This window comes from Mauremys reevesii, linkage group 9, assembly GCF_016161935.1.
Source record: "Mauremys reevesii isolate NIE-2019 linkage group 9, ASM1616193v1, whole genome shotgun sequence".
NCBI classification, from domain to species: Eukaryota; Metazoa; Chordata; order Testudines; family Geoemydidae; genus Mauremys; species Mauremys reevesii.
In genome coordinates, this window is record NC_052631.1 from 93201899 (window position 1) to 93228641 (window position 26743).

Consider the following 26743-nt stretch of genomic DNA (forward strand, 5'->3'; position numbering starts at 1 on the left):
ATCTCAAACTTTTTTTTAAAAAGTTTTTGCTTCTTTATACCTCAAATGCCTTCAGAGTCTTCCATCCTTAGAATAAGTTTAGTGCATGGTGCAGCCATCGATAATCCTGTCAGGAGCCAGGTATTTCAATACCTGGTACAGATGAGATGCTTAAACAGGATTCTTTGTGCTCAATAGGTGGAATTTAAGCACTTCTGTCATATGGATCAATTATTTTTAAGTTACGCATTGTAAAAAAAAGAAAATATATGCCAGGAATAGGAATTTTTTGTTCCTGAGAGCCAAGAAGTAGTATCTGATTGGGCATGCCTTGGCTGCGGTCTTAAATATCGCCTGCATTCTCCTCTTGCCCTGCTCTCACTCCTTGCTCTTGGTCTACTGTGTCCACTCAGCCAGTGTCCACCTCTGTCACTGCCCTTCCCTCACTTACCCCTTGCTCAGCCCCTCTAAACATTCATTCACATGATCTTTCTTTTGTCCACCTGGCTCCTCTCCCCGACCTATCCCCCCATCCATCTTTCTGTCATCTTTACACTTCCAGATCCAGGCTGCCCACTCTTCTGACCTCAACTCCAAAACAGGAACTTGAGTGAAGATATGTCATACCAGGAGCTGTGTCTCACTCCTCACTGCCCCCTTCTCCAAGACAGCTGATTGTCCAATGTGTCACTTGACCTCACTGCCACCTACCCATCTCTTCTAGTGTCTGATCATGGGCTCTGGGCACAAACCAACAGAATAAGTCTTTTGTGCCATTCTGGGCATTCATGCCTAAGGTTTCCCATCACTGGTCAGTTATGACCAAGATTCTTAGACTTCTATAGCAGTTAAGGTCTAAATTCAACGGCAAGGTTCCTGGGATTGTATGGTACCATCTAATGATTCTGCTGTACGTCTTCTGTTTGGTGTGTTCCCCGTCTCAGTATTGGGCAGCCTCGAAAGGAATATACACTTTATACTCACTTTTCCTAAGTCACTTACACATCATAATGAGTTCTGCGTTTACCAGACTGCAGACCCTTCAGGGCTGGCAGTAGCAGGAAATGACAGAACTAAGAGGGTTGCATTTTATTTTCCTTGTAGTTTGTCATTCCACCCCTACTTTTCTTGTACAGTCCTTAGTGCAAAATAAGGTTAATTTCAGGATCCTGGAAGAGGACACAGTTTGGGGGAGAGGATGCAAAGAATCTCCCCCCTTTACATGGCTTTGAAGGGACTGGCCAGATTTCTAGTGTTTGTGAGTAGCATCTCTGGCTGTGCTAGATTCCTGCAAGGGGCTGGGTGAAGGCAGCGCTGGCCCTGTCCCCCTTCCACAATGAGCAGTAGAGATGAGAACAATACAAGGAACATGCTTCACTCAGGCTGAGAGAGTTCTTGGGTGTGCACCACCAGGATACCAGATGGCCCTGGGGACTCCTGTTGCTGTGCAGAGTCTCCTGGCCTTGTCTCAGCACAGGCTGTGGCTTAAAGCCAAAATGTAGTGTTTTCCTACACATTTGAATTGAGAAAAGCTATTCACATGCATTGAAGCTACGGATCACTGGTAAAGGATAGATGACTTCCAAGCACCGGAGATGTTGGACCAGCTCCTCAGCTGGTATAAAACAGCATAGCTACCATGACTTCAAGGGAGCTATGCCAATTAGGGGAGCTGGTTTGGAAATGAATCTGTAAGCTTCCAGTGATGGCTTTTGCTCTTCCGAGGGGTTGGGAGCAAATTGTTCCCCAGCCTGCAACAAGATCTTCCTGCACTCACAGGACAGTTGAGGGACTGCAGCTTCCCAAGCCACTTCAACGCTAATAGCTGTATGATCCTGAATCAATGCAGAGGGGTCTGCCAGCCACAATAATTGTTAACTGCTACAGTGAAAGGGGCTATTTAAGCTGGCTACTAAAAGTTATGTCTGCTACCGCTATTTCAACAAAACATTTTGGCCATTAAATTAATTCAGGCATATCCTCTCTTTCTATGGGGAAAATACTGGGGGCATCCAAGCAATGAGAATGGCAGCTAGACTCATGGAGTATGACACAAAAGGAGAAGAATAACCATTTTCTAAAATATATTAGTGAGTGTATTTTGCAGTAACATCATAGGCAAATTTCCTAAATGTAGAAGTGCTGGTAATGGCTGAGAAGAGAATAAGGTGCCCCTGATGCACTCTTTGTAAAAGCAAGAGTTTTAGCCGTAATGTCCTGGCTTAATACCAGTGGGGGAGTTGCAGGAGGCTAAATTCTGCCTACATAGATACAGGGAATGGAACTTCTGTTACATTCAGTGGGTGTTGCAAACCCAGATCTAACAGCAGAATTTGGCCCTTCTGACTGCTTAACGTTACTCTTGTAGTTTCAGTTTATAACAAAGCTTGGTTTTAAATAGCAATACTGATACTTAAAGTAATGATGTCCCTGGTCAGGCCATATGCAGTGACAGAACCTAGGAGCTCTAGATCTAAAAGCATGAGCCTCGACTACTTGAACTAAAGGACCAGGGCCATTAGCTTAGAGGCAATAGCAGCCTGTGCCACCCAGCAGAGGGGGACAAAGAACCACAGTGTGTTTGTGCAGGTTCTATTAGCATTGATGTAGCACTTTATCTCTACATTGTACAAATATTAAGTAATTAGTCCTCGCAATTCCCTTGTGAGACAGGTATTGTTTCCATTTGGCAAAACAGAGATAAAAGCTATGTCTGCACTAGAGAAAGGACCCACAGTTAGCTTGAACCAGTGGGGCTGCACTAGGGTAAATTTCAATAGCACAGGTGTCCTACTGGCAAGGTTGTCTCATCCACATTTATGCTGCACCACACGATTGCAATGTGTACTATCCCATACAGTTATTCCCCTGAAGCAGTTTTGAAATTTTGAAAGGCCTTTTGGGAGATAGTAGAATTGTGGTGGGAGAAATCTGATTTTCATAAGTCCCCTGGAATTTGCACTTTTTCTCAAGATGGAGTCAAAGGTGATTGTCCAGCTCTCACTCCTTGTGCAGCAAGGAAGGTTTCTGCTGGAGCTCTGGAAAGGAGGTTGTAAGGTCGCTGAAGTAAGGGCAATCACAATGGAATGTGATTGCAGGTCGAGAAGAGTAACATTCTAATTAGCTGCTTGGCTTCTGTGAATGGTCTGACAAATATAATGTGGTGTAAATGCTATGGCTGTAAGACCCAAATACGTTATTTCTTGAAATAAATTTCTCCGATTTTTAGAGATGATAAATTGCATTTTTTGTGTTACTTAAAAACATAAATCTCTGCTTATCTGCTCACCACATGACATGGCTCAGCCAACCACTGTGTATTCTGAGCAGGGCACGTCCATTTCTAATTGGTATAGTAGCCCATGCAATCTAAAAAGGGAGCCAAGCAGCATGCTGAGATTTGGGAACTATGGGGGAACTGACGCATCCTGTGTTACTGGCATGCTAGCAGAACCAAACAGTGAATTGTGTACATTTCTCTAGTGTAGAGCGGTTAAATGATTTTCCTAAGTCTAATAGGTGACTCAGTAGCAGAGTTGGGATCAGAACTCAAGAGTTCCTGTCTGTCTGTCTAGCTGTTTGTACTGTGCTCATCAGTATGGGATCTGGTTCCTTGTCCTCTAGACCACACTGCCTCTCGGTGCAGCCTTGCAACAACAGCTGGGGATAGGATTGGCGACGTCCCAATGTTACTCTAGAAACCAGGAATACGAGTTCTGGAGGCAATGGCATCTTTTACAATTGGCAGAGGTGAACTGGAGATCAGCCTCAGGCAGAGGGTGAGCTCAATCTCAATGGGGGTGGGGAAAGGATTTTGTGTGAGAAGAACTTGGACTGCCTAGGAAGCCTCTAGCAAAGGGGGGAGGTGTTATCTCAGGTTGCACAGAACCCCCTGTGAGAGCATCAGAAAGGAATTTATTTCCTAGCGATAGAAACCTGCCTGAGGGATGATCACTGGGGTGCCCAGGTCCCCTTTGAAATCAAGCTAGTGAAGGACATCAGGAAGGACAGAGAATTTGGGAGAGACTTTTTGGGCTTCTGTGTGCAGGGGCACTGGAACAATTTGTATAGTGCTGAGAGCCATTGAACCAAACTGCAAACCTGGGATATAATGAAAATCACTTCAAGCCAGGGGATGCGGCAGCACCCCAGCACGCCTAGTTCCAGCACCTATGTCTGTGTGTAGCTTTAGATACGGATCAGTGCAACAATTGTAGAGCACTTTCAAGATGTGTCCAGAGGTAGAAATAATAAAACTTAGCTTTTTATCCCTCCCCATCCTGTGACTGATTTTTTCATCATAAAGGGATTCATTAAACAGGAAGGCTTAGCCAACAGCGACCGGACCTCAAAAACTATTCAGTTACATCCAGTGAAGGCGGATCAGGGAGACGACTCTTTGCCCTGAACACCTTAAACAGAAAAAAGACACGTGCCAAGGTTTGGTCTTGCCTAGGAGCCGACTGGCTGTACCGACGCATAAGACACTGAATGGTTGTGAAGTGTTGCTCTTCAGAGCTTACTGTCTTCCAGTCCAGAGGTGGCTGCTATTGAGTGATGAGTGAAGTGATCCATATATATGAGAGATTTTGAGCCCCTGCAACTCCCATGGATGTCAGTGGGAATTTAGGATGCTTAGTACCTGTCAGGATTGGGTCATTAAGACCTGATCCTGCCTGGTGCTAAGGGCTTCCTGTGCCAACCACCCTCATCTCCCACTGGGCTCGTAGTCTGTAATCAGCCAGTGGAGCTCTTTGTGTGGCAGATTCTATAAATGCCAGTTATTTCACACTTTCACGTGACAAGAGAAGACTCGTGACCCAGGTGTCCATGACAATAGCGAAGCTCAGTGCATATGTTTTGGGAGGAATTCCATTTGTAGGGGACCAGAAGTTAGCAATCCTAGTGAAAAAAAGATGCAGCAAGGCATCAGGTCCTGCTTCTGAGTTAGCTTCAAGGGCCTGGTTCTCCTCTCTATTATGCCAATGTAATGCTGTACAAATGGCTGGCTTGTTATTGCATCTCAGAGCAATGAATGAGCCCAAAAGAGTGTGAAGAGGAGAGAGAAAAAGTTAAAACCCCTCTGGGAAGAGCTGCTCCTCTTCTTTAACGTTAAGGTTTGGTTAACATTCTACTGGAGTCCTCGAGAAAAGTCTCATCAGAGCAAGTCTCCGTCCCATGCTTAAAACATGGACAATAATTTGAAGCATAAGCTCTGCACCTGCCCGTAGCTGTCTAGAGGCGTTTTGTGTGCCTGCATTTTTGAAAGTATCTCACGGTTTTGTTTCCTGTGAATGTGCATTCAGCCCTGCACACTCATGAAATGCTTAGCTGAGTTTGGGAGCCTGTACATAGCGGGCTGGGGAGAGGGGAGGGGGGAGGGGGAAAGAGGAAAGAAAGAGGGGGTTGTAAAGCAGCTTGAGAACTGATACAATTCTGCTGTGAAACTTTGTGTCAGAGAACAACATTCTCAGGCTTCTGGAGCTTGTTTAATGAACCTCCAGCACCATAATAGCTTTAAAAACTCAAACACATTTTGTAGTCTCAGCATCTCCACAAGGAATCACTAAACTGAGGGCCTGATCCTGAGAAGTAATGAGTGCTCCCCACTCCATGGGAGCTTCAGGATTGGACTGTAAAATAAACACATCACCAGTCGGCCCAACAGAGCCAGCAGATGTGAATATGATCAGAGATTGTCCATACAGCATAGTTCCAAACTTGCGTTCCTAAACTGCAAAAACATTAAATATTTAGGTGGCCAGATGCAAATCATTGAAAATCTGTTTATAAGAAGCATACTACATCATGCAGACATTGTTTGTACTGAGATCCTGTTTCCAAGCCTTCTTCAACTCTTTATTTTTAAAGGACTTGATTAATAGTTAGCTAATTTTTTCAAGTGTGTGTGTGTGTGTGAGAGAGAGAGAGATGTGGACATACCTGGAATATTGTCAAATCATGCAGCTAACGTAGAAGAAAACAAATTTATTCATGTACCAAAGAAAACCCCAGGATTTTACACACAATTTCAACCCTCTCAGTGAGTATCAGTTTGATAACTCAACAAATAAACACCTGTTTATTTAGGAATTTTCTTGTGGACATTCTGAACCCTTTGGAGACGAGGGCCCCATATCTTCTTTTCTTAATGTCACTGTGAATTTGCTTGTGGAAGTATATGACACCACGCATGGAGCCTGAACAGCTGAGCTCATGCTTTAGGCATTCTCCCAGGACTGGATGGGGGAGGGGGACTCCTGGCCTGTATCCGTCCGCCTCTCTCATTGCATTTACACACACACAAATCATGTTATCATAGTGAAAAAATGTAAGAATTCCAGGAAACAGAGGAAGTTTGTGTGTTGACCTTAATACATTTTTTTCAGAGGGAGATCAGTCCAAACGTTAGAGGATGATAGACACTAGCTTAACTCATTTACAAATACTTTAATTCTCATTCCAATAATTACCTTTTTTTTCCCCTTTCAGCAATAATGTTGTTTGTATTCTATACTGCATGGTTACTTTGGCTGAGAAAGAGAGCTTGAAAGCATCTGGTAAAAAGCTCTGTGGGACCCATTTTGACATTAAATGGATTCTTATAGGCGGGCCAAATGCATTTAATTCGTATTTTCATTAAAATTGGGCGAGGGGGGGAGAGGGAAGGAAAGGGTGGGTAATGGACAGGGTTAATTTTTAAGCTCCTTCACTTGGAGGCCTGGGCTTAAGTCTGCCTTGAAACTCTGGTCTCGATCCTGTGAGGTGCTGAAGTGAGCACTCTTCCCCCAGATCCAGCGTAGCGTTTAGCCACGTGCTTAATTTTAACCATGGGAGCAGTCTCCTTGAAGTCCATGGGACTTTACAGTTAAGCAAGTGCTTCGCTGGATCGGGGCTAGAGCGCTCTGCACCTTGCAGGATCAAACCGTAGCTTGCCTAGCATAGAGCCTTGATATACACTACACCTAGCAGTGGCCTTCCCTTTTCTTCAGTGCTTATGTTTACAAGATTCTACACCCAAAAAGCCAGGAAAAATGTAGCTGAATCCTTAATACTTGTTTCCATTCGGACTGTCTCCTAATCCTGTGTACGGTGAACAACATGGTCACACATAGACTTATACTTGTAAAATGGCAAGTAAAAAAACATGCCTCTTGACTGGCTGGTGAGAATTCCAATCAGTGAAAATATTTCAGTTTAATTGCACGGGTCCGACCTCCCTTAGCCTCGTAACCTCAGTTATGAGCACAGCCGACGCCTTGTGCCTCACAACGCACCTGAACCTGGTCGTTATTTCACCCTGGTGTGTGCTGTGGCTTACATAACAAATCACAGGCTCTTATGACTTTTATAAAACATGTTACGGCTCTGAGCCTGTGCGTTTAGTGAGCGAGATGGCTGGGTATTAGGCCTATGTAAACCTCACAGAGTTCGAGAGTTCTGTGGATCAGTTAGATTGGGTTTGCAAAACCATTTCAATCTTTGAATTCCTTCTGTCTTGAAATTTAAACCCCCGGGCTTGTCCAATGACTCAATGAAAAACAAACAAGCTTGTTTTTCTCGCTAAAGTGCTGTATGTTAGGGACAGACATCCTCCCCCGCCCCCAGAAAGCCAGGTTGACACAAGTGAGGCCCTTAATTCAGTATATACAATGGGGTAGATCCTCAGCTGGTGCCAGAACTCCACTGATGTCATTTGCCAAGGATCCACCCCACTGAATTTATTTCTCCAAATTTTTCTCTGCTCCCTTCTTCAGTCTCTCTGTATTTGGTTGGGTTTATTTTATCCTTCTGCTGTCTGCTCCATTTATTTTCAGGGTTTTTTTTAATGTGTCTTTCCTCTCTCTCTGCCCCCTATCTGACCCGTCTGTCAGGCTCATCTAAGTGGACCGCAGACCCAATAATCTTTGAATTAGGGTTGAACTTTCAGACTGTTCAAATGGATTTAGCATTAAGTAACATAAGCTCACCCTTCCCTACTGTTTACGGATTTGAATGTTGCAGTGTTAATGAGACTGTGTTAAGTTTATAGCATTTTACAAGTCAAATTCTGCCTAGATTTACCTCATGCGGGTGAACCCAATGAGCAAACCTCATGGGGTATAAATCAAAACAGATTCTGGCCCTAAGGTTCAAGTATCCTGGAGTTTTAAAAGTGAGGGGCTTTGATCTGGTAGCAAATGTTGGAATGAAACCCTATAGCTTTCCCAAAGATCCAGCAGAAAGACAATTGACACATATTAAAGAGTTCTGGTAACTCCAGGCCATTGTGCTGAGTCCATGGATATAAGCTATAAAATGGGTGCTTCTGATTCTTTTCCAGAAGCTGCTTACAGCTGCAGAATACTGGGAGTGTTTCTAGCCTGCACATCTCAGCTGCATTGGCAGGGTTCTATCTTTCCTGGCTCCCGCGTACATTACAAGTGTGTATGGAAGGTCTGCGGGGTCTCCTTTTCAAGCCAAAGCTGATTATAGAACCGTATTTGCCTACCTTCCCTACCACCAAACAGGTCAATTTTCCAGAGGGTTTGATGTCACATAACCACACTACTCAGGGGAGAGCCACAAAACACCTGGAATCTTTTCTACATAAAAATCCTTTCTATCCATCCATTTCCCATTCTAAATTATACAGCATGTGAATTAAAAAATAATACATATAAATATAATAACGATAAATTATAAATAATCCTGAAATGTAATTTTATTCTTAGGCTTTTAGAATAAGGGAGCTGGAGGAAGGGAAAGGCTCAGAGTGAATATGAAATGCATATTTACGGGCTAGCAATTGATAAAGGACATAGGGGTGTCTGAGTAATAGAGAGAGTTTTCAGTAAGGAAATCTAGTGTTCATAACACTTAAATAAACTCCTCAGTGTACCTCCAGTGAAATCAACAATGCTATGCTCATTACATCAGCTGAGGACCCGGCCCCTTATGTCTAATGAGAAAAGATCATTGCCATCAATATTTTGGGAAAGATTTTCTCAACAGGTAACAATCTACCCTATTTTACTGCCACATGAGAATTAAGAAGAGACTATAACCAGGGAAAAGTAATTTATTTCTAGTGCAATTCTGTGCTCCTAGCTTTGCCTGTCCATATTAGATATTAAAAGGATGAGCAGCGTCTTTAAAAAAAAAAAAGCATTGGGCATTAGAGAAAGACATGGGAGAACTGAACGGGGTATGAAATTGTGGCATATTTTACAGAGTGAGGCCCTGATTCAGCAGAACAACTTAAGCACTTGCTTTATTTATGGGCCTGAATAGTCCCACTGAAGTCAATGACATTTAAGTGCTTTGCTGAATCAGCACCTAAATTATTTGGGGCAGGGGGACTTTAATATCTCCCAAGGAATTACACTTTTTAATATCTCCCAAGGAATTATACTTATTAAAGGGGACAGTCTATAAATTAGTGTTCAAGGTAAAATCAATTTCTAGATAATACATATCCCTAAAAGACAGATTGTTGGTTTGTATGAGCATTGTATCAAAACTTTAATTAAACCCTTTTTAAATAAAACCTGTCATACATTATACTGCTAATTGACTTGACCTGGTACAAAGAGGACTCTGCCAGCCAGAGGAGACTAAAGGAGATTATTCTGTCTGGTGCTGCAGCGGTTGTGTGTTAATAAAATTTATTTCTGCAGTCTTGCCCAACTCCCTATTGTGTATTCAAGAAATGTGTGGGCTAGAAGCCAGTCATCACAAAGCAAAAAGTAATAAAACCTCAAAAGAAGACTTTTTGTACCTCACATTCTGCTGGCTTGCTGTGGCACAAAATGCACGACCCATTCTGCTCAGACGCATGCCCCAGCCGGGTTTAGATTTCACTGCAGAACATTTTTATTTTATTCTATTTTGCAGCAGGAATTTTAAAAACCTGTATCTAATTAAACCTGTCAACAGTAACGAGGGAAGTACAGTGAAGGAGTCCAAAATGCTCAGAGATGAACTGTTCTATGCCAGGAGACTGTATTTTATTGCCACAGTATTAGCTATCCCAGACATCAGCCACCAAAGCAACAAAATCCTGATTTTCCTCTCACTTGCACCTGTTCTGCACAAAGCTAACTTCTGCTCTCATCTGTATGAGTGTAAATCGGGACTAACTCCATGGAAGTGAGTGGAATTACTCTGGATTGACACTCGGGCAAATGAGAAAAGACTCGGGACATGACTGGAATTACTCCCCATGAGAATTAGGCCCAGGAAGTTTTAACCATCCCCTTGATGGCGGTTGTCTGCCTGCTTCTTGACAAAGGATTTTGCAATGTAAAGGTCTAACAGAGTCATCCCTGCTTATACACTCTCCAGGCTCACATTAAGTTTTTGATTCAGCAGCACATTTATGTATGTGCTTAACTTTAAGCATATGAATAGTTTCACTGACTTCTGTGGAACTACTCATATTTAAAGTTTAGTATGTGTGTAAGGGCTTTGCTGAATTCGAGAATAAACCAGCAGCCTTTTTCTCTATCTCAGGTGCACATCTCAGGACAACTGTTCCACCTTTTTATTATCTCTAGGGTTGACGTTTGCAATTTGCTCAATCTGGGACTGATTTTGAAACTGACTGGAAGCTTCGTTTGCTGCAGAATGTCGCTGCCCCTGCTTTGGAGTAGGTCTAACTGGTGGCACCATATTTTGCCTGTACTCCACACGCTGCATTGGCTGCCAGTTCATTTCACAGTAAACCTGAAGGTGCTGGTGGTCTTTGCTGATGAAGTCTTAAGTGATCTAGATCCAAGGTAGCTCAAAGATTGTCATGTCCCTCTCTAACCCTCCACACCGCCTGCGCTTATGGAGAATGTTTAAATTATCTGTGGGGAAAGCTCTTAGAAAGTAGGGGCAGGGCATTATCAGTAGCCAGCCAGGAATTCATTTCTGCCCAAATACATTTAAACCCAAACCTGGCCATATTAGAACACATTGCAAGACACATCTCTGTGTCCAAGTTTTCAACTGAGATTGGACACTGGAATCCTGAACACTTAGCTCATGGACCAAGTTGGCTCCACCTTGCATCCTCTGAAGCAGCATGGCTTCAGAATATCCATATACCTAGGAAAGTTAGTGGTTCCTGCTTTATACAAAGTAACTGGACACCACTGTAATAATAATAATAATTAATAATCTACTGGGCTCATACTCAGGCTTAGCCTGTCTGGAGTAGCTGCAAGACAAATGTACAGCGTCCCTAGCATGCCCCCATTGCTACTCTTCATTTGGAGGGAAACCTTCAGAAGAGATGGGCATTTTGTCAGAGCCCTTTCCCCTTCCCCTGCAACAGACGTGCACTCCAAGTGGGTCTGGACTGCATTTAAGAGGTGGAGAGGATTCAGGCAATATTTTGTAGTGTGAGTAAAGGATTTGCTGGCATATCTGGCCCAGTTTCTCAAATTCACCGCAGTAAAATAAAAATAAAATAAAATAAAAAACGCCCGATCCAGCACAGAAGAACGAGCTGACAGAGCCCCTGGCAGGATGTGTCTGCTCTTGATTTCACAGTGCCACCCATCCCTTTGCTGTGTTCCAGTGCTCCCCCTACTCTCCGCCCCATTGTTATTTTGTGTCCCAATGCCAGCACTGATTGTGGTGATTGATTGACTTAGCTGGTGCTGCAGGATTCAAAACCAACAGCAAAAGGGGTAGCAGCGGCTGCTCATGGAGATAGCTGCCTAGGTTAATCCAAGGAGAGGAGAAGCAGTGCCCATGAGCTGCCAGCTCCAAGGACCTTACCATAAATTAAAAAACACCTATATTATTTTTAAAAAATGAAAGATGTGAGTGAAATCCTGCAGGCGTTCCAAATGATCTGCACCAACTTCAGCTTTCTGGGCTACATAAAAAGCCCCTTTCTCCCATTGCTGAGCAGTTCCTCACACAAGTAGTCCCACTGACTTCAATGAAACCATTCATCCCAGTCACTTCTCACCAGGAGAAAGGGGTTCATAGTTCGGTTCCTCCTAGTTAATTATGGCACTGCCAGAAACACAGAGGAAGGTATTTTAAAATAAAATACCAGTACCCCACTGCAATGCGTCCCCTCCACTTTGGCAGCCACGTCCATTGTACTAGAGCAGTGGTTCTCAACCAGGGGTACACGTACCCCAGGGGCTATACAGAGGTCTTCCAGGAGATACCATCAACTCATCTAAATATTTGCCTAATTTTACAACAGGCTATGAAAAAAGCACTAGCGAAGTCAGTATAAACTAAAATTTCATACGGACAATGACTTGTTTATACTGCTGTATATACTATACACTGAAAGGTAAGTACAATATTTATATTCCCATTGATTTATTTTATAATTATATGGTAAGAAAGAGAAATTCAGCAATTTTTCAGTACTAGTGTGCTATGACACTTTTGTATTTTTATGTCTGATTTTTTGGCATGTAGTTTTTAAGTGAGGTGTAACTTGGGGTACGCAAGACAACTCAGACTCCTGAAAGGGGTACAGTAGTGTGGAAAAGTTGAGAGCCACTGCACTACAGCTTCCCATAGCAGGGACCACTCCTCCAGAGAGAGATCCTCTCATGGACACGCCCTCTAACAGCTCCTCTCCTGTCAGAGAGGCAGGCATTCCATAATGGCCGAACAATGGCCATTAGAACATTGCACTCACCTTTGTCAACCTGTCTTTGTTTAAAAACAATGACACCCCTACTTTCTCTCTGCTTCTGCTTCTGCTCCTGCTCCCTCTCCTGGTCACCTGCTCTCTTTCCCCCTCTTATCTGCTCCTGCTGCCTCTTCCCTAGGGAACTCATTTTCTGTAGTCCAGATGCGCCCCCACTCATAAACTAGGAGGCCAGGGGACCCACTCCCCTTTCTCTTGCTTATCCCACTCAGCTCATGTTATCAGCTGCTAGGCTTCCTGTTGGCTGCTTTATGAAGCTAAGTTCCTCCCACTATTGGCAACAGAGAAGTGGAGGCTTGTTTCTGATCCTGGTGGCAGCAGCTGCTTTTCTATCAGCAGCTCTTCTCCAAGCCCACGTGACTCACCAGCGCTCCATAAAAAATACATCGCATTTATGATGGAGGGCATGTTTACAAGGTTACTAGGTAGCGTCTGAGAAAACTAACTAAGTAGCCTCCATTAAAGTAAGCTCTCTCCAGTTAAAGTCAATGAGAGATTTGTCATTGGACTTATTGGCACCAAGATTGGTCCAGTGTGTGCGTGTGGGAATAAAATAGAGAGAAAAAATAATTATTTGTTTGCCAAGACAGAGAAGTACAAAGTTAAATTCATCTGGAGGCTCAGCAGATGTTGATGTATGAATGGCCTGACTGATTTCAGTGTTATTTGGGTGCTAATAAAGATTTAATATGGCATCTTGGAAGGACCATGAGATAATCTTGAGTTTGGAACAAAAATGATTCAACATGATCTCGTTCCTTGTTACAATTTCTTTTAAACGCTGACTCTGTTTTGTGCATTTGGTTGTTTTTGCAACAGTATCAGAATGAAGCGACTGGTCATCTTAGTATTTGAATGTTTGTTGTTGAATATATAGTAGTATTTTAGACTTAGGTATTCCAGATTCGAATTTGTGTGGCATTCCTCCTCTTTTTCCAAATATATATTGAGAAAGCTGTGAATGAGGACAAATTACTGGGTAGCCAATCAAGTCAAAGAATATTGCCGAGATCAATATTTTAATATTAAATATGATCACATGTTTTAAATCTTGAAGCTTAAAAAATCTTGCTACATTTTTCACAAGAAAAATGTAGCAAGATCAAGAGCAGAAATAAATCAAGACATGAGTGAATTTTTCTGATTAAGAAATAATGCAAACAAATCCAATTTTCATTTCAGTGTTATGCTTATAATCTGATGGCCTCCTTGGAAGGCATGTTAGAGGATTTATACTTCCTGGGATGTTTAATTTCAGTCAGTGGTTTTTCAGAAATTGTGGTTTACTAAAAAGGTAAAAAAGAGACAGTTACAATACAGAAAGGAGGAAACCAAGACACTGGGGACTAGGGCCCACCACCTACTTAGGTCGCTGCAGCTTGCATCAAGTTTCCTGAAAATGCAGAAATGAATCACTATTCAGCATTAGCTGAAGTGTCAGATGACTATCCAACTGTGTCAATGAGAAAACTCCCTGCTCCTCTGATTTCATGAATTCCTAAGGTTTAAAGAAAGTGGAAGCCCAGCAGACATGACTTTCTACTTTTACATTTTAAGCTGCAATACTTATAGGACTGCCAGGAGCTTACCTTTGCCCATTGACTAACTCACCAAGCTTAATGTCTTTTCTTGTTTCAGAATACTAGAAGTTCGTTCAGGGTGTGATCTAAGGCCCACTGAAATCAATGGAAAGACATCCGTTGGCTTTAGACCTGGCCCTAAGGCTCTTGATCCTTCGAGCACTTATACACACACTTAACTTTACTCACATGAGCCGTTCCATTGAAGCCAATGGGCTTGTCTTGACCAGGAAAAGTGGCTGAGTTTATATTGGGTTTAGCTAATATATACTAGCTAAGCCTGATCTAAAGTCCACCTATTTTCTATTCAGGACAAACCCAACAGGACTAATAATACATGCCAAATGACTTATGTTTGCAGGATCAGGGCCTAAGATCATTACAGTACAGACCTGGTACCATTCAGAATGAGCTGTTTATCTACCCATAAACACAAGGATTTAGTACCATGGCTGTTTCAAACTGCATTGGGTTGAAATGCAATAAATGATATTCCATCCCACCCCTCCACCCCCCAAAAAAGATTTTTAAGATGTTTGTGTTGTCTTTAATTATGGAGAGTCAAACAAGCATCATTTGGAACCAGTTCTGAATGGTTCTGCCAACTGCTGATTAACACATAATTTTTCTTCTAAGTGAAATTTTTCCTGGCAGTTTCATACAAATTAAACATTTGGTCCATTTCAAGTAAAAATGTGAAAAATATGAAATGTTTAAGTTGAAAAAATAGCTCCTTGGTATGCTCCAAAAGGATCCTTCCTGGTTTGTTAGGGACTCCCCTGCACACCTGTTGGAACTGAACATCACTACTGTCTCACTAATTTCAGTGCAAGTTTATGAAAATGATACACTGAGGCAAGACACTAGGTAATGCCAGAGCATGGGGACCACAGCGCTCTAATGGCTTATATTGAGATGATGGCAAAATAATGTCACTACAGTCACTAGAGACTACATTACTATGTCAAGATGATGGCAAAATGATTTTGATGCAAGTCTATTGAAACTATGTTAAGATATCAAGATGATTGTAATCTGATATTAGGGAAAGACCCCGGAGACAATGCCTGGTAAGTTTATGGCAAAGTATTTCAATACAGTGCTATGGAAACATGATACATTGCCAAGGTGCTGGCATATTGATATCAATCCATCAGTTAGGGGTGCCCATTCTTCAGCTATCGGAGGCCCTTGCCTTTTGTGTGCAAAGTCCTGATTTTGTAGTCCAGGCCACTGGGCACTCAGGTGGGTTACACTGAATTGGTTTCCTGCATGTCCAGTGCAGGGCTGCATTTGAGAGTCCAGAGGCAAACCCAGGTATCCCAGCTCACTTGCAAAGATACAGCCTCATCTCAGCGTGCCTGGGTTTAAGCATTTATCTCATGAAGAGCCAGACTGTGCCCTGTTGCTCAAAGGGTGTGACGTGGAGAGGGAGCCACTGCTGTGTCCAGATACTCCTGCAGCCTCTGTTCTCTCTGGAGCACAAGGGCTAGTCCCTCCGTGAGTCCTCTGCAGTGTAAGGAGAGCAGAAAGGAAAGGGGTACAGAGTTCACTGGGTGGTGTCTGGGGGAGAGCTAACGGGTTACAAAAAGGCAAACGCTGAAACCCTTGATATGCTTCCCTTGCACACGTGGGAGCCCCCTGGGGGCAGTGTGGGAAAGGTTGTTCCTCAGAGTCACAGCTCAGCTCATGAACGTTAATGGGAGCTCGGTGTATAAATCCCCACGGGGGTGCTCACAGGTTTACCTATGGATTAAAACTGTAGCAGACCACAAATGGCAATGAGTTAGGTGGCCTCACCCTAGTCCCTAGTGAACACTGGGAAAGAGAGGGAACCTTGCCGAACATCTGCCAGCACTGCGCCCAGCTGTAGCCAGTGCTCTTAGTCCCTTCCTGTTACGGACAGCATGTTCAGTGGGAATTGTTATACACACAACAACTGCAGGCCTGGGCCTAAGAAGATTGTGAGAATAATTAGTGCAGAAGTAGTAACATCCCTGTTATCAGAACTAACAAGAAGCTGCAAGAACTGTTTCAATAGAATTAGTCTTGGCTGCTCTAATTATATGTTGAGGATGGTGATTTTTGGAATCTGGATTTTCAGACTTTTGAGGTTACAGATGCCACTGTGCCAGCTCCACCCACTAAGTAAAAGGTTGTGTGCTGCTCTCAGCTCAGTTGGCTTGTACAACCTAGCCACTACCATCAGCACATTTAACTTAGAGGGTGAAAAAAGAAGGCCTTTGAGAGGACACAACAGTCACATTTAGGTCCGGGGCATGCTGGACTCTTTGCTGCTCTGGACACATTGCAACTGCGATGAGGAGCACTTCCTGTCATCTCCCGCTGGCCAGGAGACCACGCCCCTTTCTCTCAGACAAAGATCTTGCCACTGATCCAAGTATTTCTCATCTCCAAATTACAGTACTACAACTAACTCACCCTGGATTAACCATCACTTTATATAGAAGATACAGCTCCTGCGGCACACTTACTGATCCACAGAAGCTAACGGAAACACATTGCATCACACATCAGTGCTCTGCAACCTCGGTTGGTTCCTGGATCCTTTCTGGATCAGATTTAAAATCCTAATCCCAATCTATAGGTCCTTTAATGGGCCAGGATTGGATTATCTCAGAAACCTCCTACCCATGAATGACATAACACGACTACTGCACGCCACAGAAATGCTCCTGTTAAACAAGACTAATCCTGTTCACTCTCCCAGGTAAGGGGGCAGAGCATTCGCTGATGCAGCCAGCTCTGCAGAACACCATCCCAGAGGAGACCAAACTGAACTGGAGCCTGACCGTATTCAGATTTACATATCAAACCTCCCTATTCCGTAAGGTTTTGCACCAGTTAGGCATCTTCTCCCATGGAATGACAGAAGAAGAGTTAAAAAAGACAGGGGTGAAAATGCAAACCCTGTCAGGATCATAGAGAGAGTGGAGTCCACTTTGTGCTCAGTTCTACTAACTTTAATTGTTGTTCAATGTTTAGATATCGCAGATGACTTACAAATACCTAAGACAGAGGGGCATATTCTCATTTCTGCTCTGGTGTGGCAAAGGGGCTGGAGTTCAGCTGTAAGTGGCCAGCAGCGAATACTCCTGTGGGGGGAAAATTCACTGCTGGCTCTGTGCTAGCTGCAACACCCTGATGTAGGGGATGGTTGGGAAAGGAAAGGGAATTTTGGGGTGCAACAGATCAGGACTCTGCTATATAAATTCTCTATCCCAGTAGCATAACTTAGAGTGGTCTCATGACTGTTTTAACTTACCCTAGGGCTAGGGCCAGTGTAGACAGACCCAAAGAATTATGGGCCAGTAACTGGCTCATCTTCTCCATTCAGTTGCCCTGAGCAATGCTCAGATAAAGGGGAGAATCTGGCCAGAATATAGGTGAAATTCTGCCCTCAGTTACACAATGGTGTGAATATAAGAAACAAGTAACTTCACCGAATTCCACAGAGTTACTCCAGCTTTTATAACAACTAAACTGAAAGCAGAATCTGGCCCTCCATGTCCAAGGATGCAGGTCACCGATCAAAATGTGGGTGTCACTTAATACAACTCACCCAGAAACCTACGAGGCGAAAGTAGTTATAGCATATGGACACCATTTCTTAGCATGAAACTAACTGAAGCAACCCAGCTCTTTCTTTTATTTTTCTGCTTTCACTAGTATAAATCTATAGTTTTTCAGCAGCTGCCATTTCTAGATTTTAGTCATGAATTTGAACTGTGTATGGCCTTTCCAACAATTACGCAACCTCTTGACAAAAACCCACTATAAACTTCCAATTTATTCTGCAGCAGGCTCTGTTAGTAATATTTGCATCTATACATAAACATCTAGTGTTCTTTTCTTTCCTGAAACCTACTCTATTGTATTACAGCTTCATACTGTACTCACTTTAGCCTCTAGCCAAGGAAAATAAGGACAAAAGTCCACTTCTTGAACATAGTTCTATTTTAACTGCAGACTTCAGTATTTCCAGTGTGAGGCTCAGAAAGATCTGTCAACAGAAAAGGGAGCAGATTTTAAGTTTTAATGCCATCATTATGCAGAAGTCTTGTTACGGATCATGTTACTGCTCTGGATGTTGATCTGTTTAAGTCAGGGTTTATTACAGCAGCTCGTTAGACGTATAAAATGTATACCCCCATGCTCAGTGTTTATCACAAACTCCTTGCTCTTTCCAGGGACTCCATCATTTATCCACAAATGTATCTGTGCATTGGCCTAGTGGCATAGAGGCAGGGGCAGCTGGTCCCACGGCTTTGGCGGACCTCCTGCAGGCATACCTGCGGGAGGTCCACTGAAGCCACGGGACCAATGGACCCTCCGCAGGCAAGCTGCCGAAGGCACCCTGCCTGCCGCCCTCGCGGCGACCGGCAGAGCACCCCCCGCAGCTTGCTGCCCCAGGCACGCGCTTGGAGTGCTGGTACCTGGAGCCGCCCCTGCACAGAGGAAGCAGTCCTGTTACACTAAAGCCGCGGTTCTCAAACTTTTGTACTGGTGACCCCTTTCATACAGCAAACGTCTGAGTGCAACTCCCCTTCCTCCTTTTATATTAAAAACACTTTTTTTTATATTTAGCGCTATTATAAATGCTGGAGGCAAAGCGTGGTTTGGGGTGGAAGCTGACAGCTCGCGACCTCCCAGTTTGAGAACCACTGCGCTAAAGGATGACAGAGGATTTCTCTCCCTCTTTGGGCTAACTCATATGGCATGTGGGCTCAAGGTGCCACGTTTCATCTCCGATCTCACGGGGATCTACTAGTTTAATTTTACACCTGCACTGCTGGTAGCCCCACCTGCAATGTCTTGCCTCTTTTCTAAAGTCTTGGTAAGAGGTTACAGTAGAAGCAGATGATAAAGGCCCTGTGTGCCACAGACCAGGAACCCCACTAACTACAACCATTTCCCATCACAGCTGAGACACTGTTTCTCTGGCCAGTGAGGAACACCCCTTGAAGTCATGTGATTGACAGCACCATCCTGTTGTGTATGTTGTCTATTGCATGGTGTCTAATAAACCTGGCTGTAACCTGGCACCTGACCCTACAACCATAATGCAAATGAATAGTCCGTACTACCACGAGTCAGTAGGGCTGGCACCCTTGTGTGTAACCATGATAGATACCAACACAAACCGTGTAATACCACGCTGGACTGTAACTCTGAGGAGATTTTCCAACACGGTTACATGGCATCACAACTAGGCGTGTCTGAGGGAATAAAGATTATGTAAGATTGCTCTGGCTCTACAGGAGCATGGAAACTGCCATTCTGGACCAGACCAGCTGTCCATCTAGTTTGGCATCCTGGCTCTGATCCTGGACCACATGCGTCAAAGGAAGTGACCCTGTAATGGTCAATCATGGAAAAGCCTGCCCTTAGGGGAAGTGTTTTCCTCACCCCCGCCCCCCTCAGTTTGTGGTTGCTTATGCCCTGAAGCAGGAGGCTTTAAATCTCTTACAATTTTTAGCCTATCTAATATCATGGTGGATAATCTCATTGCCTGTCTTGCAGTATCCCCTAATCCAATTTTGAATGCTACCCAATCCTCAGTAGTAATGTGTGGCAAGGAGTTCCACAAGTTAATCGGGTTAAATTCCATAGGTTGACTCCATAGGAGTTGCATAGGTAAATGGGCTAAAGAGTACCTTCTTGAAGTCACGACACGAGCACACCGTGTGTTGGGGGAAGGAAAAAGCTTCCCCCAGCCCTGTGCAAGGGGGCCCAGAGTTGCAGTTGGGAGGGCAGATGCTACTCCTGACACTGGGAACACCTTGCCACAAAGGGGGCAATGTGGGGCAGGGAGTAGGTGCTAGGAGAAGTATTCTGTGCCCCCTACGGTTTGTCACAGGTCATGGTCTCTGATGTAGAATGAAATGCTCCCCTGGACTGGACATCTCTCCTCTCCCCTATGGGACAGGCTCTGCAATATTAGGATGAGATAATCCTGTGTGTTATGGAGAGAAAAATTCCTTTGATTGGCTTGAAATTTGTTGCTTTTCAGCATCATTGGATGCCTCTTTGGTTTTGTATTATGAAGGAGGGGGAATGGGAGCTCCTGACATGCCTTCTCTATGCCAGCTATTACTGTATATATCTCTATCCGGCTTGTCTGATCTGCCCATTCTCTAAACCACCCTACTCACATCAATCTCTCCTCACATCTTTCCAGGTGTTTTTAAGGCACTGGGGAGTTCTGCTTAAAAATGGAACGCACAGTATAGCTCATGGTAGCCCCTGTTACTTAGTGGTTTAACAACAGTTACATCTTCAACCAACTTCTGAGCATTACAAAGGATCTACCCCCGAGTAGCCTCTCCTCTTGGGCACTCTATAGCTAGTTTCAACAATAATCGATTGTCAGAGGGCTTGAGAAATTGCTTCTCTATGTCCCCGTGTGACGTATGACCAGATTATATACGGGTAATTGAATTCACCCATTGCTACTGTTTTTTTTTTTAATTTTGTTGCAGCTTTGATCGCCCACCATATTGAGCTCTCAATAATGTTTTCCTTATTCACAGGCCGGTAGTATAACCTTGTTAGGATAGTGGTATTCTTATGACTTGGGACTTGTATCGATATAGATTCTACTGCACAGTTCTGTCCATAAAGACATGTTATCTTATTGGAACACAGAGAATCTTTACGCTATAGTCAGCGGCGGCTCCAGGCACCAGCACTCCAAGCGCGTGCCTGGGGTGGCAAGCCGGGGGAGGCGCCCTGCCTGTCCCTGTGAGGGAGGCAGTCAGGTAGCCTTCAGTGGCTTGCCTGTGGGAGGTATGCCGGTCCCACGGATTCGGCGGCAATTATGCCGAAGCCGCGGGACTGGCGGACCTCCCTCAGGCATGCCGCCAAATCCATGGGACTGGGGGCCTCCCGCAGGCAAGCCGCCAAATCCGTGGGACTGGGGACCTCCCGCAAAAATCCGTGGGACTGGGGACCTCCCGCAGGCAAGCCGCCGAAGGCTGCCTGACTGCCGTGCTTGGGGCGGCAAAAAAAGCTAGAGCCGCCCCTGGCTATAGTGCTACTCCTCATCCCAATGACAGCTTATGAACTGTGTTACAATATCGCAGCAATTCTGGTCATTGCACCATGTTTCAGAACTATGTGCAAAAAGGGGTAAGACTGTATAACTCACGTGCTCGCATTTGTAAGGATAAGGTATCCAGTTACAAGCTTGGGCGTGATTAGTAAAGGAGATGATATAATTTTACTATGGGGATGACTATGTTAAGCCTCTGAGCCTGTGCAGGGTGAAATAGCAAAACTCTCATTGACTTCAAAGGGGCTAGGATTTCTCCAGATGTTTCCATATGCCTCAGTAAACTCAGGCTGAGCCAACTGCTGTTCATGAAAGATCTTGTGCCTTCTCTCCCGACAGACCTGCCTTCTGAATACTCATGTAACAGAAGTTGTATGGAGCAAATGGAGCAATTACTTCTTCCAAGTCCACTGGATTTATGAGGGAACTTTGAAGAAAAATGGTGCCAGTGTAGCAACATTTTGAAATATTCCCCATCGCCATTGGGGCAGCAAAGAAATCATCTGAAGGACAAGCTCTGACATTCTTCCTTTTGAGGGGGTTGAGCAGCATTGAAAGTACATACTGCGTCTGCAAGGGAGGAGGGAGAAGATAAAAAGGATTTGGCACAGCGATAGGCGCTAAGTAAAAGCCTTCAGCTATGTCTACACCTGGATAAAAAACCCACGGCTGGCCTGGGTCAGCTGCAGGGGCGGCTCCAGGCACCAGCACACCAAGCGTGTGCCTGGGGTGGCAGGCCACAGGGGGCGGCCTGCTGGTCGCCGTGAAGGCGGCAGTCAGGCTGCCTTTGGCAGCGTTTCTGCGGGAGGTCTGCCAGTTCCGCAGTTTCGGCGGCAATTTGTCGTCGGGTACGCTGAAGGCACGGGACCGGCGGACCTCCCGCAGAAACACCGCTGAATCCTCGTTACCAGTGGACCTCCCGCAGGTGCGCTGCCTGCCTGCTGTGCTTGGGGCAGCGAAATACATAGAGCTGCCCCTGGTCAGCTGGCTTGGTCTTGTGGGGCTTGGGCTCTGGGGTAGAAAAATCAGTGTGTAGACACTCGGATTCAAGCTGGAGCCTGAGTGCTGGGACCCTGCAAGGGTGGAGGGCCCTTGAATGTCTATACAGAGATTTTTAGCCCTGCAGCCCAAGCCCGAATCAGCTGACCCGGGCCAGCCACAGCCATGCCAGGTGTTTTTTTACCCTGCGTAGATGCACCCCGAGAGATTAGATGGAACAGCCAAATGTATTTGCATAGAAAACCCAAAGCAGAAAGAAAGCAGGCTGAGACTGAATAGGAGAGATCAGTAAATTCCTCCAGTACCTATACACATGGGAGAGAAAGGACACCTGGAGAAACTGATCACAACCACATGAAAATTCATGAAAATAATCTTGATCTTGAATAGCAGATGTAAGTTAAAATGTGGTGCTAAGATTGCACAGCTACAAGGCCAGATCCTCAACCCTGCTCCTCGCTCTTTGTGCCAATGCACCGGGACAAAGATGCAGAAGAGTTAGTATGAACAAGCAGTCACATATTCCATCAAACCCTGCCCTGGGGAGAACTGGTGTATCTGGGTCTGTGCCCCCACTTCAAACTTCCCTGGTGTAGGCGGCATGGTCAAAGCATACTGGGTTTCAGCAATCCCTGACAGCATATTGGCCCTTCTTCAAAATCAGCTGAATTTCAAAATGACACAAACAGTGATACCCTGATTTGCATAGACTAAAATTAACAGCTATACAAAGATAGCCCAAAGAAAGACTAGTTAGAATCATCTTTTAGGGCAATGGTTCTCAACCAGGGATACGCGTACCCCTGGGGGTAAGCAGAGGTCTTCCGGGGGGGTACATCAACTCATTTAGATATTTGCCTAGTTTTACAACAGGCTACATACAAAGCACTAGCAAAGTCAGTACAAATTTTATAGAGACAATCACTTGTTTATACTGTTCTATACCAGGGATCGGCAACCTTTGGCATGCGGCCCATCAGGGAAATCCGCTGGCGGGCCAAGACGGTTTGTATACCTGCAGTGTCCACAGGTTCGGCGGATCGCAGCTCCCACTGGCCGTGGTTCGCCGTTCCAGGCCAATGGGGGCTGTGGGAAGTGGCGTGGGCTGAGGGATATGCTGGCTTCTGCTTCCTGCAGCCCCCATTGGCCTGGAGCGGCGAACCACGGCCAGTGGGAGCTGCAATCTGCCGAACCTGCGGACGCTGCAGGTAAACAAACTGTCCCGGCCCGCCAGCGGATTTCCCTGATGGTCTGTGTGCCAAAGGTTGCCAATCCCTGTGCTATACACTAAAATGTAAGTACTATATGTATATGCCAATTGATGTATTTTATAATTACATGGTAAAATGAGAAAGTCAGCCATTTTTCAATAACAGTGTGCTGTGACACTTTTGTATTTTTACGTCTGATTTTATAAGCAGGTAGTTTTTAAGTGAAGTGAAACTTGGGGGGGTTCACAAGACAAATCAGACTCCTGAACGGGGTAAATAGTCTGCAGTGGTTGAGAGCCACTGTTTTAGGGAAGCAATTACCGAGGAAGAGAATGTTTTTACTAGAAGAATGACTGACTGTTTTCTGCAGCATCGAAGAAAGAAATGCTCCCTTAGGTCCCAATTCAGCAAGGGACCTAAGTACGGGGATAACTTTAAGCACACGAGTAGTCCCTTTGTCTTCAAGTACTCTGCTGAATTGGGGCCTCACACACTTAGCAATCTAGTGACTGAAAATGTAAGCAACAGGCAGGAGATCTGAGAGTTGCGGCCGGGGATGAATACGCAGATAACATGCATGATTGCTCATTAAGATACATGTGATCACTTCTGTGGAACAAATTACAACATTTGCAATAGTACAGTTCTGCCTTTACATTCTTATTATATATTTAGCATAGTATTGTCTGTTCAGGCAATTGTAGATTTCAACTATTTCCCAATACAAATTTCTAAGCATGCAAAACCTGAAGAGGGAAAAATTAAAAGCATGTTCTATGACTGATTGAATATTCTGGTTTATATTCAAGAAAGCGTGCAGCCAGAAATAAAGTGAGAGAGCTTGCATTTACAAGTACTTCTAGGCACTTAAAAAAATATGGCACATAGTTTTCTACCAAGTAGTTCAAACCATGATGTTATATAATTGCTACATTTCAAATGATTATGCATATGAAACTGAAAATTTGATAAGAAAATAGGAAGTGGAGTGTTCAGCTTTTAAGAGACATAAAATAAAACCTCACTTTCCAATTCTGCTCCACCTCGCTAGTCTGCAATTAAATGACTAGTTGCATACATAAATATATGACTTATTATTAGTCAGAAGCTAGGAAAAAAGCAAGCACACACTTTAGTTTAAGAGACCATCCCATTTGTAAAATTACCAAGCCTTCCTGTTAACATATGCAGCTTCAAGAAGTTTAGACCATTAAGGAAAACAGGACAATTAATGAAAACTACGCCTGCATGAAGAGAGGTCAGATAGTGGGCCACAACAGTGTTAGACTGATTACATCAACTGAGGATCTGGCCCATTGATCCCGATAAAGCCTTGTGTTTTGGTCACATTTTTATAATGCAAACCTAGTAAGTGAAAGCAAAACTCAAAATAGAGACACATGATAACAAGGTGAAAACATCATGGATTCAGATATGCAGGAAGTAATGCTACAGGGCGAGACTGTGGCTTGTTCCAGTAACCATGTTTAAGGTGACCGCTCATTCCCCTGCGAGGGCTACCGCCCTCACAGGTTACCGTGTGGAAGGACAGTAACCTCCATGTGTCTACTACTCTCAGTTCCATGCAGGTAAGTATAGAATGGACAGGCAGTAGTGGTGAGTGGGAGGAGCTTTGACATCACTTCCTCCCCCACAAACACCAACCAATGCAGCTGGGCTAACACAATTCCCTGCAGCCAATGGAGTGAACTGTGACTCAGAGAATCCCTGGGCTGGTCCTTGGACAGTGGAACTATGCATTGCCCCTTACTCAGGGCTGACGGCAACTGCACAATCAGACCCTTAACGTGCATAGGAAGCACTTAGCAAGTGAAATATTATTCATTAAGAAGTCTGATTAAACTGCTAATGCAAGGAGCACCAGCACAAGTTCAGAAAGACAAATAGGCTCGGCAGTGCAGCGATTGTATAGAACGTTCCTTGTAAAAGGATTTTCACCATTTAAATTGGCTCCTGTTCCGAGGCTATGGAAAGACACACATGACAGTGTGTTGAACACTTCATTTAACTTATCGTGTTCAGCCTGACAGATTATAATATCTGTAGTTTCAGACTCAGCGAGAATGATAGTATTAATAATGTGATAAAGATCGCTATCTGTTTCACTCTCCGATTATTAAAAAACATAGCAAAACCCCTCTGTTTTTTCAGCAGCACTGCACTGGTCCCTACTACAGCTCTGTTGATAGCTGATATTTCATGGCATGTGTTGAGCGCTTCACACTCAGTCCATGTAAACCGAGCCATGTTTAAATCCCAGATCACAAACAGAAACTGGGAATTCACTGAAGCACTGATAAACCTGATGTGTTTCCTTCCTTTTACAAGAGTTGGGATATTTGGTGGCATTCTGAAAGCCTCAGATTGTGGAGGTCAGTTGTTCTGGGAGGATCTCAGCTTTTATTTTGTTAAAAAGGTAAGTTTTTTGCCCTTATGGCTGCATGAAAAGCCTGACACTGTGAACCAAGTGCCTAAAAGCTCAGAAATGAAAAGACTCATCAAAAGAAACCAGCACATCATGGTTTTTAAAATATCATGATTTTTAAGCCACTCTCATGATTATTTGAAGCCGAACTCAGGATTTTTGAATGCTTGGATCTGGCAATATTAAGTGTGGGTTTTAAAAAGTCTTAGTCAAAGACAGCACTCTGCTTTGTGGGGCCAATCTGCAAACATGCACCCATGGGCTAGATCCTGCAGCTGGATCCGCCCCCTGGGTGTCCCCCTGAGTGGGGCCCTGCTAACTTCAGTGGGCAGCAGTGCACCATGTAGATCCAGCTGCAGATCTAGTCACTGATTTGTGAGCATAATTGCATGTACACATCAAGTATTTCTGCTCTCAGCTGTCCCATGATGTTCCTAGCTGGACTCTGCTGACCTGAGGCGTTCCCAGCTCCTAGTGACTTCTCAGCTGCTCATTCACTAGCCCCTTTCTGTCATGGCAAGCCCCCGCTGGCTTTCTCTTTCAGCACATCACTGCTGCTTTTCTTTCTACTCTTCCAGCTCTGCTGAAGTTTGGTGGGGGTTTCTGGTACACCCCTCAGATGGCTTAAATTAGAGCCTGCTACTAGCTAATTCAATGGTTCACACAGGATCCCTTATGCAAATGAACCAGACTTCTCCCCAAACTATTGACTGCCACTGCAGGTCAATCCATTTAGAACATAAGAACAGCCGTACTGGGTCAGACTAAAGGTCCATCTAGCCCAGTATCCTGTCTACC